The sequence below is a fragment of the Suncus etruscus genome, chromosome 2, assembly GCF_024139225.1.
Source record: "Suncus etruscus isolate mSunEtr1 chromosome 2, mSunEtr1.pri.cur, whole genome shotgun sequence".
Classification (NCBI taxonomy): Eukaryota; Metazoa; Chordata; class Mammalia; order Eulipotyphla; family Soricidae; genus Suncus; species Suncus etruscus.
Genome location: NC_064849.1, coordinates 71985815 through 71996383, shown reverse-complemented (window position 1 = coordinate 71996383; position 10569 = coordinate 71985815).

The following is a 10569-nucleotide window of genomic DNA, read 5'->3' as shown; positions in this document are numbered from 1 at the left end:
TCCCATTTTATTATATAGTGGTAAAATTAACGTATAATTTAATTGTGTATTTATCTAGCAGAAATATAGTTGATCCATTTTATTTGTTTTTTTACTAGATTAATATTAGAAACTGGAAATAATTAACAGCTTAGTTAAAAACCTTTAAATTAATGTCAAAAACTATTATATATCCCAACAAGACACATCAAATGAAACTGACTTAAAATTAAATCATTTTATATACAGTGTGATATGTATATACTTTAAAGCATGCAAGGTATTACAGGGACAGTAGGTTAGACCATTATAACAGAAGGAATGTGATGCCTGTATTATACATAGCTTAGTTCAATGAGCAATTATCTTGGCAACATTAAATCAGAAATCTAACTTTATTAAATGATATGCAACTATCTCTATGCATGAATTATAGAGAATAAAATCTGAGAACACCAATATCTACAAAAATATAAAGCATTAAGAATTCACAAATGCTTATAAAAGTAGTAAAACATTTTTTTGTTGTTGTTGTTTTTTTGGGCCACACCTGGCGGTGCTCAGGGGTTACTCCTGGCTGTCTGCTCAAAAATAGCTCCTGGCAGGCATGGGGGACCATATGGGACACGGGGATTCGAACCAACCACCTTGGTCCTGGATCGGCTGCTTGCAAGGCAAATGCTACTGTGCTATCTCTCCGGGCCCAGTAAAACATGTTTAATCACTTTGCTACATTGACATTACCTAATAAGTTCAAAGCAAGTAACATTCAAGATCATAACTTACATATAGTTTTCTGAAAATTCCTATTTATGGAAAATAAAAGATATACATTTTTGAGAAAAATTATTCATAATAATATAGCTGAACATCCACATTGATCAACAATTAATACATGAACAGCAGTTTGTTGAAACAGTGAGACACCCTTGAAGAGAAACTAATTAAAATAGTTTCTTTTTTGGTTTTTGGGGCACACCCTGTGACGCTCAGGGATTACTCCTGGCTATGCGCTCAGAAGTTGCTTGGGGGACCATATGGGATGCCGGGGATCGAACCACGTTTAGTCTTAGGCTAGTGCTGGCAAGGCAGACACCTTACCTCTAGCACCACCCAGCCGGCCCCAATTAAAGTAGTTTCACACAAAACAATGTGATTGATCATCTGCATATCTTTTTGGGTGAAAGAAAAATAATACAATGATGGTCCAAGCAAATATAATTCAGTAGGTAGGATATTTGCAGTCAACTTGGGATTTGATCCACTGCAGATATAGCATTACAGGAGTGGTTCCTGACTTCTAGTATTCCCTGGGCAAGATCAAACCCAATAAAAATAATAATGGAATATGCACTAAGAAATTCCATTATAATACTAGAAATTTACCGTAAATGTGAAAAGTCAGTTTTTTGAATAAACTGTATTGAAGATTAAAGACAATGACAAAGAAAGTGTGAAGGAATACCTAAGTGATGAAAATGTAAAAATATTCACTCCATTCTAAACATCTAAACTCCATTAGACTAGGTAGCTAGATATTCCAGTAATTCTAAACTACAGGTATAAGGAATTTATAATTTTTCATCAAGCAGTACAAAGATGAGTTTTAATGTATAGCCTGTACTTTGGACAATATTTTATTAAAGAACTTAGTCATTAAAATGAGCCAGGATTGTGTTTTGCATCAAAGTTTAAAAAATTGCTAAGAGTAGGTGCTAGAGCTATATATAATACAGACTGTAGTTATGCCTTGTACTTGGCCAACCTGGGTTTGATGCCTGGAACTCCATACAGTTTCCATACAAAAAATTAAAAATAACTTTAGATTCAGGGACCAGAGTGATACTAGTGTTGACAGAGCATTGGCCCTGCACAAAGCATACTAGTTCTATCTCTAGTATCTCTTATCATCTCCTGAGATCACCAGGATTAATTCCTGAGTGTAAAATCAAGAGTAATCATTTGCATAACTATAGTTTCAAAACATTGATTAATGATGATGGAAATCATTTGCTCATTTGATCTCTGTTTCTCCAGGCATTATATAAGGACCTATTTAAGGGAATAAATGGAAATTAGATATTTCTAGAGCATTCACTTTATAAGAGAATGAGGCATACTCTTACTCACTTTTAGTCAAGCAAAGGCATGTCTTTATTTGTAAACAAAATTAGTGAATTTTTAGAGATTACTGTATTAAGTTGTTTATCCCTTACGTGTTTTACAACATAAATATTTTATACTTATTTTAGTAGTTTTTAACAGTATTTATATCATATTTACTTTAGATCTAACATTTATTTGGATTCTTAAGAATCTTTAAAGTGATTTGAAATTAGGTGAATTTTGTTCTTTATCTGCAAATACAAACCAAGAATTTGTTTACAAACACCACCAAGAAAATGGCTCTGTGCTAAGTAATTTAAATAAAAGAAAAGTAGATTCTATTTCTTTCTTGAGTTTTTAGCCTACAAAATATGATATCATCAAGATTTAAATTCTTTTCAGAAAGCCGATAGAATTAGTCATTGCTTTTCAGAAGTAATTATCAAGGATGGCTGAAATCCAGTCTTTTGCATCTTCGATCATGCCCAGAGCCTAAATCTCATGAAAGCTATTTAAGTCAGAATGAGAAGCTTATGAAAGTTTTCCTAACCAAAAGAAAAAAAAGAAGTCTTAGCCCGAGGATGATAAACAAAATGATTTTTGCAGGCAGTCTGAAAATATGCTTTATGCAATTATGATATGTAAAGATATTTCAAAGATTCAATTTACAGGCTTCAAACTTAACTTTGAAAAGTTCTTGAAATTCATTATCAGTTTAGAATGTTCTTGAGATTCATTATCAGTTAAAACTAAATTAATTTAAACTACTAGTCTTAAAAAGAAATAATTTTGTCCCTCATATGTAGCCATTTTATTCAGCTCTCGTGGTTCCAAACTTAAAGACAAATTATTTTTGATTAAGGGAAAATTGCAAAAAATAATTCTAAAATCTAAGTTGTGTGAATCATAGTAGGCTCTTTCCTGTTGTTTTCTCTATTGAAATATAGGGCTACCAAAGGCTGCTCAGTATATCCTTTCTTTAATGAAGTTCAATGAAATTTGGCGTCTGTATAAAGTAGAATAAAATGGTGTAAAGAATATATATTGTTGATGTGTTAGCTCCCGACTTGAGATCCAACCCACAAAGACCACTAGGAGAAAAGCCAGTAATGCAAAACCGGGGAATTTATTACAAGCATTTATTACAAGAGGGGTTGCACCTCTCTCAGGTGGTGACTCTGAGGTGGGCTTACAAGTCATTTTATAGGGCTGCTTGGGCTTCAAACTAGGAGTTAAACTGTAGGTTCTTAGTTTTCATATTGTGTTAGCCAGGTTTAAACTGTTTGGATGAAGTAGTAGAAGATGGGTTTGGGCACCCACTGGGCACCCACTACCATGGCATGCTACATAGGCCCCCAGGTGTTACTAGTTTATTTAACTGTTCTGGTACATGCCCTTGAATTTTCTGAAACTGGCTGTTCTGGGCTCTGCCACATATCTAAGGCCTGTTATGATAGTCCCTTATCTAAAGCAAATCATGGTTACAGAAGCAAAAAACCCCTGAACATCACAGGGTATGGCCCAAAAAAAACCAAAAATATAAAAATTTTAAAAATGGCTTAAAATGTTTAATATATTTGTAAAATATACAAAATAATGTTGTCAATTTTGTTTTCATGTTTGGTTTCAATCGCTTTTTATCTTTGCTAATGTTCCAAGCTTAAAAACTATATATTTAGAAAGATATCAAACAATAAAATTTTAAGAAAATTCTAAATATAAATATAAGCTTCTAAAAATCAGATTATTCTTATTTTAAGAGGGTTTCAGAGATGATAATTTTAAACACAATGCATATTTTTGTATAATAAAATCTTAAATATAAATCAAATTATCCATATTTTAATAATTTAAAACAAGAAAAATAAGAACTTTTATTTAAAAGACCATTTAAAAGGTCTTAACTCGCTCATTATCAGAAAATATTTTATCACCTACTAATTCATCTTTCAATCATTTGGTTAATCATTGTAATTTCAGTTTTGCTACACAATGATCACTACCATTAATTCTCCACAAGTAGCCAAATTCCTTACCCTTCTACAATACCCTTGGCATTTTCTTTTAGTTTTTCTATTGTGGTCATATCTCAGCTTGATTTCTATTAGAAATTGTTTAATCCTTGTTTTGCCTCTTTATATTCTAATATGAGTAAAATTATCTTCTATTATTTTTATTCTCTGACTCTTTTTACTTAGTATGATTTTCTCCAAAATTGCACCAAAGAGAGCAAGATTTTATCCTTTCTTGTAGTTGAGTTCAATTCCATTAAACATCTACAAATTTTTTTTATTAATTTGTTTGTTGCTGGGCACTGTATTGTCCTTTGAATCTGGCTATTGTAAATAATGTTATGATGAACCTTAAGGATGTTTATGTTGGGGATTGGAGCAATAGCAGAGTGGGTAGTGTTTGAATTAAATGTAGCTGAATTAGATTTGATTTCAGGCATCCCATATGGTCTCTTGAGCACCAATAGTAGTAATTCCTGAATACAAAGCCAGGATTAATTCCCGAGTGCCACCGTGTGTGGTCAAGGAAAAAAAAAAGAAAATGAAAAAAGAAGATAAAAGAGTGTTTATGTCTTCTCAAATTATTTGTGTCTGTGTGTGTGTCTGTGTGTGTGTATGTGTGTGTGTATGTGTGTGTGTTCCTAGGGTATGAACCAGGATTTTCACTCTTTTTATTTATACTTATTTTTATGAAATAATAAAATATTTTATAGTTGTTCATATGTCTGTTCACGTACTCAGTGTGAAACCTGGGCCTGTTTGGCTGAACCAAAAGCTGATATTCTGTCAGGAATCAAAGAAAGACAAGATTTTTGACTCTTAATTTTAGTTTAGCCTCTCTAGAAAATATTTTTGGGGAGGACAGAGCTAGTCATAAAATATGAGCACAATCAGGTGTGAACCCAATCTCCCTTTACCCCCAAAATAATGTATTTCTCAAAACACATTGCAATGTTTCATATGAGATAATGTATTTGATTATTTTTACCTGACATGAAAGCTCATTTTTCTTTATTTTTGCATCATATTAATATGACAGTTATGTAGTTCCATTTGCTACATCATAAATGAAAATTACTATATGTGCCACATAGTAAAATGAAAGTTATATTTAACTAAACTATTCCCATGTAAGTCATTCGACATATAAATATCCACTGTGTACGATACAGGTATACTTTAGAACCAGTAGTTCAGCTTATTGACATAAACCTTGACAGTGGAAAGAAGCATTCCTACTTTTTAAGAACATAAGTAGCATTTTTTTTTCTGTCTAAAGGAGAAGTGTTTACAATGGAAAACAAGATTTCTAGCTATTATTAGGAAATGATGCTTACTCATGCAGACAATTGGATTTCAAGAATTGACAGTTTAATGTTGTGGTCCTTGTGCTGCATTGGCACTTAAATAAAAGTGCAAATAGCACTGCAATATTAAAGGACTTGTCTTCCCTGGACATCAATGAACATTTCTCTGGTAGGCACTTTAGTTATGATTTGATATACACATTTGTCTGGTGCTACTTAATCAAGTAAATTTTACTTGCCATAAAAGGTTTTGTGAATTTCACAGGATTGACATGACCATGTTTTTTTAAATGCAAAGTGACAATTCCATTCTTCTTGAGTCAGTACTGACATTTCCTTCCTCTTGAGCTTTCTTAAAGCTCATCTCCCATAAAAGTCCTACTTCTCATTAAATGGAGTTAAAAATCATTTGTCTTTTATTAAAAAATAACTGCAACAATGGGGCCTTTCAGCATGAGCATTTGTCAAAGTGACTTGATTTCAGCTTTGGATGATCAGACAATGCCATTTACTCCTGAAACTTGGATCCCATGTATGGAAACAGCACAATTTTCTGCACCAGCACCAGGTATCAGATTTCTATGGGAGAAGGTCCTAATGCTGCCCTGTCACCAACTTGTCCCAGAGTGGGTTGATGTGACAGCCTGACAATTTAGAAACAGCAATAACTTGCTTTAAGGGTAGGGCTCACTGAATTGCCACTTAATGGTGAGATAAAGCCAGGAGACGCTCCATATAACCCTGACTTTGGCATAGGATCTGTGCAAAACCAGAACCTCTACTTACAGAATGATGATTTTGATTGAGAAGAACTTTTACTGGGACCACAAAGAAAGACTTTGGGGTTAGATAACTTAGTATTTCCAGAGCCCGTAATTGGTCTTATAACAGGATGATTCATGAGAGGATGGGTCAAAGGTTTTTTATGCCAAAAGTTTTTTAGGCAAAATGTTTTAAAGTAAAAGGTTTTTCATTTCTATATCCCAACTTTTGCTGTGCCTATGCAAAACAGAACAAGCACACACACACACACACACACATACACACAAACCCTTTTCTTACTTTGTTTACTATCTTTTTAATTTTTGTATTTTAAATAGAGGCTCCTGACTTTTTCATAGAACTTTGGGACACAGAATACTTTGTTTTACCACATATTTTTACATTTTTCTATAAAACTAAGAAGAAAGAAAAATAGAAAGGATGTGGGCCAGGGGCCAAGTATTCTCAGATGCATAGGTGGAGAAACAAAGGACAGAACTAAATATCCACACCAAAGTCAATGACAATAAAATCAAGAGACCTAAATTTTAACCATCTAAACTTAAAAAGGCCTATTATACTGGCAGGCCAGGGGGCAAGGGTGGTGGTATAGGATGCACTCTGGGATCATTTTTGGAGGGAGGTTGACACTGGTGGTGAGAATCAACCTGATTCATTTTATATCTGAAATTCAACTATAAAGAACTTTGTAGATCACAATGGTTTAAATAAAATAGAATTTTAAAAAATCACAACATAATCAAGGCTGCACTAATCAAGATAAAAGTTATGCTAACTAAATGTGTACATTTTATAATTAAATAAACACACTTCCAACAAGAGATTTAATATATTACTTAATCCTTCATTTTTCTTTAACATTTTAATCCTGCCTCTGAAAAACCATTTTATTAAAATAATAATAGGCATCTTTTCATATTCTGTTCTTACATAATGCAGCATATAAGTAGTTAGGAAAGGTTGAAATATCTTATTATATCAATATATTTTTTCATATTACCTATTGATCTAAGCATTCAAAACACAAATATATAATATTTATATGGCACACTATTTTTCTTTTTTTTTTGTTTTTTTTTGGGCCACACCCATTTGATGCTCAGGGGTTACTCCTGGCTAAGTGCTCAGAAATTGCCCCTGGCTTGGGGGGGGGGTCATATGGGACATTGGGGATCAAACCGTGGTCCTTCCTTGGCTAGCGCTTGCAAGGCAGACACCTTTCCTCTAGCACCACCTCACCGGCCCGTCACGCTATTTTTCAATGAAAAGATTCCCTTTTAAAAATTGGTAGTCTAAATTAATTGTTTTATTTAAATTATTATGTTTGTGTACATGGAGCATTTTATGATCTATTAAAGTGAATAAAAATTAAAAAATCTAACACAAATAGAAATTATGTTTTTCAAAAATATTGTCAAATAAGATGAACTCTGTGCTTTTCTACTATCTCTTAAATTTACCTAAAAATCTATTATATGCTTATGTATATGAATTTTACATATATATAAATTTACATATACTTTATGTAAAAAATTTATAAGTACATCCTATGTATTCACATATTATATATGCTAATCAATTGTAATACTTGATTCACAATCAACTAGTTAGTCTATAAGCACAAAAAGAAAAATGAACCTCATTCTATACTTATACTTTTAGTTTTGCTACTGGTATTGAATAGCATTCTGATTGCCATATTTGTTTTTAAAAAGTTCATATGTAGGGAGGGATTATTTTTTTAGAAATTTGGTAAGGTACAATAGAGATAGGACATTCAAATTATAAATAAGCATAAACCCAGGAGTCAAAATTGACATGCTGGTTCAATGTAGTCCAGAGGAAGAATGCACAATTCACTAATCCAAAGTTTTCTCTTTAAATAAATAAACTGAATGAATAAGACATGGAAGGTAATATATTTTACTCAAAGGTAATATGCTTTACTCCAAGCACAAAGAGGTGATTCTTACATACTATGTTCACATTTCATCATATATACTGCTGTTTGATTAAATGTATGGTATCATGTTCCAATCAATCTGACATAAATTAATTATTTTCAAGAAACCAAATACTTCGAGTTATCTCTTTTCCTTTTTGTAGAATACTGTTTGGCTTACATTTTTTTTATAAAATATTCATCTGGCTGAAATTAATTGATTTTCATAATTTTGTGACTAGTTCTTTTTCTTTTATTAAGAAGAAAGACTTGGTTTCTAGGATCTCCCATGTGAAGCTACAGAGGTCTCAAAGCCACTTCCCAGAATAATTGGCCTATTTATAGCACCTCTATGCTAGAGTTTAAGAGTGCAGTGCTCTTCTGGTCTCATAATGCCAGGGACAACCAAAGCCTTCCCAAAGATCCTAGGGGACCTTCAGGGATATGCCCAGTGATGCTAAGGAGGCTTTGTAATGTGAGAATAGAACTTAACTAGTCTGTATGCAGATATGTATCCTAACCATTGTGCAATATTACTGATTATAGAGTTCAATTTTCTTAGGTCACATATCTGCAGGTATGTCTATAAAAATAATTATATTGAACCAGGAAATTCAATATTTTTAGGAGTAGTAGTAGAATTATTGCATTTCCTACTGATATCATAATCATAGACAACTGAGATGTTCACACATTTGAATAGATTGACATCTATTCAGAAGCCATAATTATAGAGTATAATAATAGGAGAGAACATATATATCTTTTATAACTGTTCAAATAAATTCAATTGTGCTGTGGGGTGTGGCCATTTGGGGATCAGTATCTAGTACTGGCAAAATAAATATTATTATTTAAAATTCACTTTCAAATTATATATGTACATATATACAAAATATAAATATAGTCCTTCATTTACATTATGACTGTGAAAAAATATGTAATGATAACCAGACAATGTGCATTGAGGCAGGTAATACAAATTTTCAGATGTTTAAACATATACAAGTTAATTTTCTTTTATTTCAAGGTTTGCAAATAATCCGATAGCTTGATTAGGAAATATTACTCACTTTCTGATAGCTTTTTTAGCTGCATAAGACTGGCAAGAATGTAATCTTTGAAATCCTTTATTAAAATCTAATTTTGATACATTCTTGACCTACTTTTAAAATGAAAAGTTTTCATAGCTTAGTGAAATTCAGCTAAATTTTCAATGATTATTCACTTTACCAGAATCTTCTCTTATTTACTGGGCCATCATCTCCTTCTTCATGTATATAAAAGAAATAGAATACAACCATTCAGTCTTGCTAATTTCTAGAAAATCAAAGTGACTGAAACTAGGTCCATAATATGTGTTAATAGATATTGCCAATAAGTCTACCTATTCAAATTAAAATACACTAAGAATATTTGGGGAGTGGGGTCTGATCTCTTCCAGAACAGAGGATCAAATGCAAGTCTAGGGATTGAGCCTGGGTAGTGGCATACAAGCCAAGGACCCAACCTTCTTTGGTATCTCTGGCACTCAGATATATTCAGAGTTAATTAATTTTGTATTAGAAAAGGTACCTTCTCCTTTACATTGCTTTACCCCTAATACATATAAAAACATTGAATGGTTAAATTTTATGAGAAGATGGTTTCAGCAATAAATATTTATAAATATTGCAACATACAATTGTGAAAAATACTCCCCAACTGTTCTATGAAATAGCCACTAATTAACTAGTTGATGAACTTTAAGATCTCAATATTTTTTATAAAATCTTGAACTTTCTGTTTTATTTTATTTATAATAAAATCACATTTTTTAAAACCATCAGGGTTTTCAGATTACATTATTAAACAGCAAGCCTAATTTAGCAGTATTAAAATATTAACCTGATATATACATTATTTATATCCATTCTAATGATTATAATTAAGCATTTCTAAGTCTCTTCAAAACCAGTTTTCCCACTATGAATGATGATAGATTTAAACATATTATTAACTAGACTGTCACCCATATTTGCATTTGCATTGTCCTTAAAGAGGATGCTCTAGGCTTCTACATGTCTATGAATTGAGTGAGTAGACAGAAAATTAAATGGTTCAGATTAGTGCAGTAGAAATTATCCACACTGTTAAGTTTTCCAAAATTCCTGTTATCTTGTCTGTGTGACAGTACCAGTTTGATAGTTTGCCTGACTATTTAGGTGAGTCTTCAGCAGCTCTTGTTCTATGGATTTTTTTTCTGTAGGATGCTGACCTCTGTGGACTGCAGTAGATCTGTTTATACTAGCATAAAGAGCAGGGACAACTCACTTTCTTACCTCCCTTAAATGACAGATGATCAAGCCAGGTTTTGACCTACTCCTGTTCTCAGAAATGGTAGGAGGGAGAAAGGTTTGTAGAGCTATTGGCAGAGTCAGGGACCTTGCCTGAAATTGTA